Raw genomic sequence first — 7,536 nt, 5'->3', positions numbered from 1 at the left:
TGCATAATAAATGACATGTGGATCCTTACCAAACCGTTGTGCTAAGATAGCACATACATCAAAATTGGATGCGTCACACACGAGCTCGAATGGAAGTGTCCAGTTTGGTGGCTGAATGATGAGAGTTGTGGTCAAGGCTGTCTTTAGGCAATCAAACGCCTCCTTGCACTTGGCTCCAAACTCAAAATCAATATCTTTCTGCAGTAACTTGGAAAGAGGAAGGGCTATCTTGGAAAAATCCTTGATAAAGCGCCTGTAGAAACCTGTATGGCCAAGAAATGCACACACCTCTCGCACACAAGAGGGGTAAGAAAGCTGTGAAATGACATTAAGCTTAGCAGGATCTACCTCAATTCTCTTCTCAGATATTATATGTCCTAAGACTACCCCTGCCTAACCATAAAATGGCATTTCTCAAAGTTCAGAACAAGGTTAGTCTCTATACATCTTTGTAAAACTCTATCCAAGTTTCCTTAGCATGCAGAAAATGATGACCCATATACAGTGAAGTCATCCATGAAAACTTCAATACAATGCTCAACCAAATTAGAAAATATGCTCAACATGCATCTTTGAAATGTACCAGGAGCATTGCAAAGCCCGAATGGCATCCTTCTATATGCAAATGTACCGAATAGGCATGTAAAAGTGGTCTTCTCCTAATCCTCAGGAGCTATGCATATTTGAAAATAACCAGAGAATCCGTCTAGGAAACAATAGTGAGACTTACCTGCCAGGTGCTCCAGCATTCGATCCATGAAAGGTAGAGAAAAGTGGTCTTTCTTGGTCGCCTGGTTGAGCCTCCTATAATCAATGCAAACTCTCCAGTTGTTTTACACTCTAGTGGACAAGAGCTCATCCTTCTCAGTCTTCACCACTGTAATCCTTGACTTTTTGGGCACCACCTACACTGGACTCACCCATGTGCTATCTGATATTGGGTAGATGATGCCTGCCTGGAGTAGCTTGGTGATCTCCTTCTTCACCACCTCCAAAATGATCAAATTTACCCTCTTCTAAGGTTGTCTTACTGGCCTGGATCCCTCTTCCAACAGAATCCAGTGCATGCACAAGGAAGGGATGATTCTAGGGATGTCAGCCAAGGTCCATCCAATAGCCTTTCTATGCTTTTGAATCACATCGAGCAACTGCTCCTCTTGGTCCTCGTCAAGCTAAGTGGATATGATCACAGGGAGCTTCTCACCTGCTTCCAAGTAAGCGTATTCTAAATGCTCAGGCAGAGGTTTAAGCTCCAAGGTGGGAGGCTGCTCAACTGAAGGAAGTGGTTTAGCACTCTCATTTGAAATGATCTCTGCAACATTTAAATCATAAGGGTTAGATTCAACTATAGTTGTTGTACTCAATGAACCACATTCTATCCCTTTTGACTTTTCAATGTCATTAATGTCAGAAGTTGCAAAATTTAAATCCAGAAAATCAGAAATACAAGTATCACACAAAGATGAATCAGTACAATATTCACAAATTTTAGTATCTATGGTATCTACACAATCAAAAAAATCAAAGAAAGAGTCTCCTAAAAATTCAACAAAACTATCATCTATCAAGCTATCAAAAACATCAATGTGGAAAACTGAATGCTCCTCAGGTGAGTGCTTCATAGCATCCAGTATGTTGAAGCGAACCACACTCTCTCCAAACTCCATAGTGAGAGTCTCAACATGCACATCAATCTTGGTTTTGGCTGTCTTCAAGAATGGCCTCCCCAAGATGATAGGTGCAGCTCCTTTTATTGGCTCTTCTTCTTGCATGTCCAAGATGTAGAAGTCAGCAGGAAAAATCAAGTCATTCACTCGCACTAAAACATCCTCCACAAGGCCAGCTAGATTAGTAGTGCTCCTGTTTGCTAGGTAGATGATGACACCTGTGGGCTGTAATGGTCCAAGAGACAAAGATGTGAAGATAGATAAAGGCATAACATTAATAGATGCACCTAAATCAAGCATGGCATTATCTATCCTATTGTTGCCTATAATGTAAGGAATAGTAAATGTCCCTGGATCTTTGTATTTCTCAGGCATGGAAGTTTTCTGCCTCTCAAAAAGTGCTGATACATTCCTCCCCATGTTCACTCTTTCATTACCCTTTACCCACCTTCTATGAGTGTACAAGTCCTTAAGGAATTTGGCATACTTTGGGATTTGCTTGATAGCATCTAACAAGGGGATATTGACTTCAACCTTTCTGAAGGTATCCAGAATTTCTTTGTCAACCTCTTCTTGCTTCTTGCTAGGCTAAGCCGTTCTTTGAGGGAAAGGAATAGGAATGCATCTCTCTTCTCAAGATAATGACACTCACATTTTTTGGGTTTATTACAGTTTGTACAGGGAGAGTGCCTGAACCTTGAGATTGAAGCTGATTCAAGGATGAAGCAAGTTGACCCATTTGATTCTCCAAGGTCTTGATACTTGCTTGAGTCTGTTGCTGGAAGGCCTGACTCTGTTGCTACAAATTGAGATTACTCATATTGAGTTGCTTCACAAGATCTTCCAAGGATGACTCACTCTTTTGAGGTGTAGGAGTTAGTGAAGAGGATGCTTGATGGTGCTACTGAGATGAAGATGATGGATGGTGATGTTGTTGGGCTGGATATGGCTTGTTTTGTCCAGATTAATACGGTTGGAAATGGTTGTTGGTTGGCTGGCTAGGGCTTTGATGCTGTGCATTTCCTCCCCACTTTAAGTTAGGATGGTTCCTCCAACTAGGATTATATCTATTAGAAGATAAATCCCAACTTTGTTGTTGCTGCAGCTGCTGAAAAGGAAATTTATTAGCAAAAATATTAGCAGCATAAGCTTGAGGATTACCTTCCGAAGATTCAGTTTCTTGCAATATGGGGCAACTACCAGTGAAGTGATCCATAGATGAACAGATCCCACAAAGCATGCCTGGAATGGATGGAAGCGGAGGTGTATATGCAGCATAATTCTTTTGGATGGATGCCAACTATTTTACCATAGAAGCCAACTCATCTAGCTTATGCTCCAGCTTGTGTGAATCTGAAGATTGAATTTCATTGACACTCTTGGACATGATGGAATTTTTCCTTGTAGCAAACTGTTGAGAGTTAGCTGCCATATTCTCAATGAGGTTTCTAGCGGCTGTGGGAGTCTTATCAACTAGGGCTCCCCCGCTAGCTGCGTCGATCATGCTCCTATCCATTAGGTGTAACCCCTTATAGAAGTATTGGATTAACAGTCGGTCACTTATCTAATGATGGGGGCAGCTAGCACATAGTCTCTTGAAACGCTCCCAATATTCATACAAACTTTCCCTCTTCAGTTGCCTAATACCACATATTTTCTTTCTTATTGAGGCAGCCCTTGAGGCAGGGAAAAATTTTTCCAGGAACATTCTCTTGAGGGTGTCCCAACTTGTAATAGAGTCAAGTGGAAGACAATACAACCAATCTTCAATTTCACATGCTCTTTAGGCATACCTTGTGGTCTCATTGTAGAGCAAAAAATATGGAATTCCTTGAGGTGTTTATCTGGATCTTCACCTGCAAGACCACGAAATTTAGGCAAAAGATGGATTAGGCCAGTTTTAAGAACAAAAGGGGCATCCACTGATGAATCCATATTTTTACTGATATTTTAGCATAATTCTAACACATTTGATAAGAAAAATATATGAAGAAAGCAGAAAAACTTAGAAAAAGAGAAGGAATTGAAGTTTTGTTTAAATATGTAGTTATTTTAGCAATTGTGGAATTTTTGCTTAGGAATTAAGTTTTTAATCTTGTTTTTGAAGGAATAATTTGAGCAAGGATCATGAAAATGGAGGCTTGATGACAAGGAAGAGGAAAGAAGCAAGTCTGGACTCCAAAAACACAAGACCAAGAAAGTGCAGACTGGGCGTGATCGCTATTGTCAGTGAAAGTGATCACTCCAGAGTTCAAAGAAGAAGAAAGCTTGGGCGTTACCACTTCTGCTAGGAAAAGTGAGAGATCCTGTGAAGTCTCAGACTCAACATGCTGGGCGTTATTACTTTTATCATTAAAAGTGAGCATTCCAGAGAGGCAAAATATCAGGAAAGCTCTGCGTAACCACTATTGTTGTCAAAAGTGATCGTTCCAGAAAGCCTTCAACTTAGCGAGTTGCGCGTAGTCACTTTTATTCATAAGAGTGATCACGCACAACTACTTGAGCTTTGCGTTGACACTTTTATCAGCAAGAGTGATAGTTCCGAAGAGCTCTCAATATCAGGAAAGTTGCGCGTGGCCACTTTTTCTCATAAGAGTGTTAACGCGCAACCATAAACCTTCTGCGTAGCTACTATTTCTCATAAAAGTGATGATGCGCAAATCTAAAAAATTTTATAAATACCAGAAACGTTCCAGAATTTGGGGGTTCTGTTCATTTTTCAGTTTTGTTAGTTAGATTCTTGTTAGAGGAAGTGAGAGAGAGGAGTGGGGATTCGAATCTTGGAGCTTCACGAAGAGGCATTGGAGTGGAGCAAGATTCCATGGCGATTCTGAGTTTCTTCTTCTCTTCTTCTCTTTCTTTTCTTTTCTCTGTTGTCATGGCTGTGTAATTTCTTCATAGTTAGGGATTATAGATCTGAAACGAACATGTTGAATTGATTTTGGATTTGAATTTCAAGCTTTGGAATAGATTGAGTGATTGACTCTGCACTTTACATAGTAATTGAATGGGAATTTGATTAACTAATTTCAGAGGAACTCTTGTCAATGGAAATTGAATTTGTTCTTCAGATCTGAACCAATCACCGAGATTATAGTTTCCTTAGGGATAAGGGACTTTGATCTTGCAATCTTCTAGTTTCTTACACTTAAAGCAATGTTAAATTGTATCAGATCTAAGGAATTAGAATGGTTTAATTGAATGTTAGGTTCACTAAGTTAAGGAATTAACCTCTGAATAATATAACGTGAAACTGATTGTCATTCTTTCCAATTGCTTGCTAATTCAGAACTTTATTGATTAAACATTGGATTTTTAGTGAAGCAATTCTCTAGCTATGGTTTCTCCATCTGTTATCACATAATTCTTTGTTCATTGTTCTGTTTCTGCAAGTTTCTTTTACTCCTAATTGTTTTGATTTGCTATTATTACATGTTACTACTCTCTTTCCAATTTCAAAAAGCTCAAATGGTTATAATTCTATGAAGTGGTACTTGAAATCCAAATTCCCTGTGGAGACGATATTTGGATCTTAATTTTACTCATTACTTGCGGCAATCCTAGTGCACTTGCTAGTGTTAGATTGCCAACAAGTTTTTGGCGCCGTTGCCGGGGAATTGTGTATTTCAATATCATTAGTAGTAGAAAAGTAGCTAGATTGAGCATTTATTTTTGTTGTGTTGCCTTGAAATTTTTTCTGCATTAATTTTCTACATCTTGTGTAGTATTCTGCATAATATTGCTGTCTTCTGCAATAAGTTTTTACATTCTTTTGCATTTTTTGCATAATTTCATTTTTCATTGTTCTGCATAATTGTAATTTCCATTCTGCATACTTTCTACATGACTTTATAATTCTGCAACTGTTAGATTTAAGTGTCTATATGCTTTTACCGATAGATTTTGCATGATTTCTTTTGTGCATTTCTGAATACTGATTGTAGTCTAATTGTGTTTTATTTTGACTTGTACATGCGTGGTAAAAATAAGAATAAATCAATTCTAGTCTTTGATGCTGACATAGACATAACCTTGAGAAGATTGAGAAAAGAGTCTAGAGCAGAAAAAGTCATAGGAAGTGATAGTGATTTAGAAGCTATCTATTCTCCAGAAATTCAGAGTAATCCTAGAGTGAAAAGAACACCTACACCTTTGAGACAACCAAATCCAGCAATAGAGATGGCAGAGCAAAATAGAATTAGAACATTAGGGGACTATGCAATTCCTAACATGCAAGGTTTTAACTCTTCTATAATTAGGCCAACTATCCAAGCCAACCATTTTGAGATTAAACCTGCCTTATTACACTTAGTCCAACAGGATCAGTTTTCTGGTGGAAATTCTGATGATTCTAACCTACATATTTCAAATTTTCTGCAGCTATGTGACACCATAAGAATGAATGGAGTTAGTGAAGAAGCTATCAGATTGAGACTATTTCCTTTTTCCTTAAGAGATAGAGCAAAATGCTGGTTACAAGCTCAACCACAAGGAAGCATTACAACTTGGACAGAACTTGTGAATAAGTTTCTAACCAAGTACTTCCCTCCATCCAAAGCTGCTAAGCTGAGAGGAGAAATTACATCCTTTGTGCAACAAGAAGGAGAATCATTGTATGAAGCTTGAGAAAGATACAAAGAATTGCTTAGAAGGTGTCCACATCACTGTATTCCAGATTGGATGCAATTGGAAACTTTTTATAATGGGATGAATGCAGCAACAAGAACAATGGTTGATTCTGCTACTGGAGGTTTATTAAATACAAAGTCCTTGGAAGAAGCTCAGAGAATTATTGAGATGATGGCATCTTCAATGTATCAGAATTCAAACTTAGGATATCAAGGAAGAAACTTTGGTCATGAAGCTAAGGTTTTGGAAACCTTTCTTGCGCAGAATCAGCTACAAAATCAAATGTTTTCAGAACAATTAGCTGCCTTAACTCAACAAATCAGCAACCTTCAAACAGGGAGTATGCCTACCAGTCAGCTAAGCTGTGATTTTTATGGAGGAAACCATGTAAATGGTGCATGCGAGGCATCTATAAGTGAATCACAAGAACAAGTGAATTATATGAACAATTTTCAGAGACAACAACCATCATATCCCCCTGGATTTCAATTTTCAAATAATAGAAATCAGCAATATTCTAATTGGAATAATCAATATTCTGCTACAAAGAATTCTAACTCCAATTTACCTTTTTCTAATGCAGGTCTAGCAACACAACAACCTTATTTTCAGAGGAATCCATCCACTCAACCTCAAGGAAATCATAAATTTTCTAAGCCTATGAATGAGAGGTTGACTGAGATGGAATAAACCATGTTGCAATTCATGAAGGTGACCCAAACAAGCTTCAAGAACCAAGAAGCTTCTAAGAAGAAACTAGAAACACAAATTGGACAGTTAGCTGAACAATTATCCAGCAGGGATGAAGGAAGATTTCCAAGTAATACAGTAGTCAATCCTAAGGAGCAATGTCAAGCCATAATTACAAGGAGTGGAGCTGTGGTTGCAAGTCCTAAACCTGCAGAAAGAAAGTAAATGATGCAGTAGAGAGGAAAATTGAACAAGATCTACAACAAGGAAATTTTAAGCTATTAAAGAAAGATCATTCAGAAGAAAAAGTAGATGTTCCTATGAATTCTGAGAGGAAAACCAAAAAGCAACTCTTTGAAGATGCTTACAAGCCAATAGATCTAGAAAAATACAAGAGGCTGCCTTATCCTCAAAGGGTCTAAAATCCTAAACAGGAGGAACAATTTGAAAGGTTTATGAATGTCTTTAAGAAATTATAGATTAACATTCCTTTTGCAGAAGCTTTGGAGCAAATGCCTTCATATGCAAAATTTATGAAAGAACTACTTTC

At 38.1% G+C, this 7,536-nt stretch overlaps 2 non-coding genes across 2 annotated transcripts; one reads left to right on the top strand and one right to left on the bottom strand.

The window, feature by feature from the left end:
- Window positions 1-3,229: 3,229 nt before the first annotated feature.
- On the top strand, window positions 3,230-3,334 carry LOC113860367. Its single transcript, XR_003503820.1, has one exon. It is a non-coding gene; the product is annotated as a small nucleolar RNA R71 (small nucleolar RNA).
- A 2,896-nt stretch (window positions 3,335-6,230) lies between these two features.
- LOC113860334 lies at window positions 6,231-6,337 on the bottom strand. The gene has a single exon (XR_003503787.1). It is a non-coding gene; the product is annotated as a small nucleolar RNA R71 (small nucleolar RNA).
- Window positions 6,338-7,536: the final 1,199 nt, after the last annotated feature.

This window comes from Abrus precatorius, unplaced genomic scaffold, assembly GCF_003935025.1.
Source record: "Abrus precatorius isolate BTA unplaced genomic scaffold, Abrus_2018 Scaffold2, whole genome shotgun sequence".
NCBI lineage: Eukaryota > Viridiplantae > Streptophyta > Magnoliopsida > Fabales > Fabaceae > Abrus > Abrus precatorius.
The sequence above is the reverse complement of the archived record's forward strand: the minus strand, read 5'-3'. Positions and strand labels throughout refer to the sequence as shown.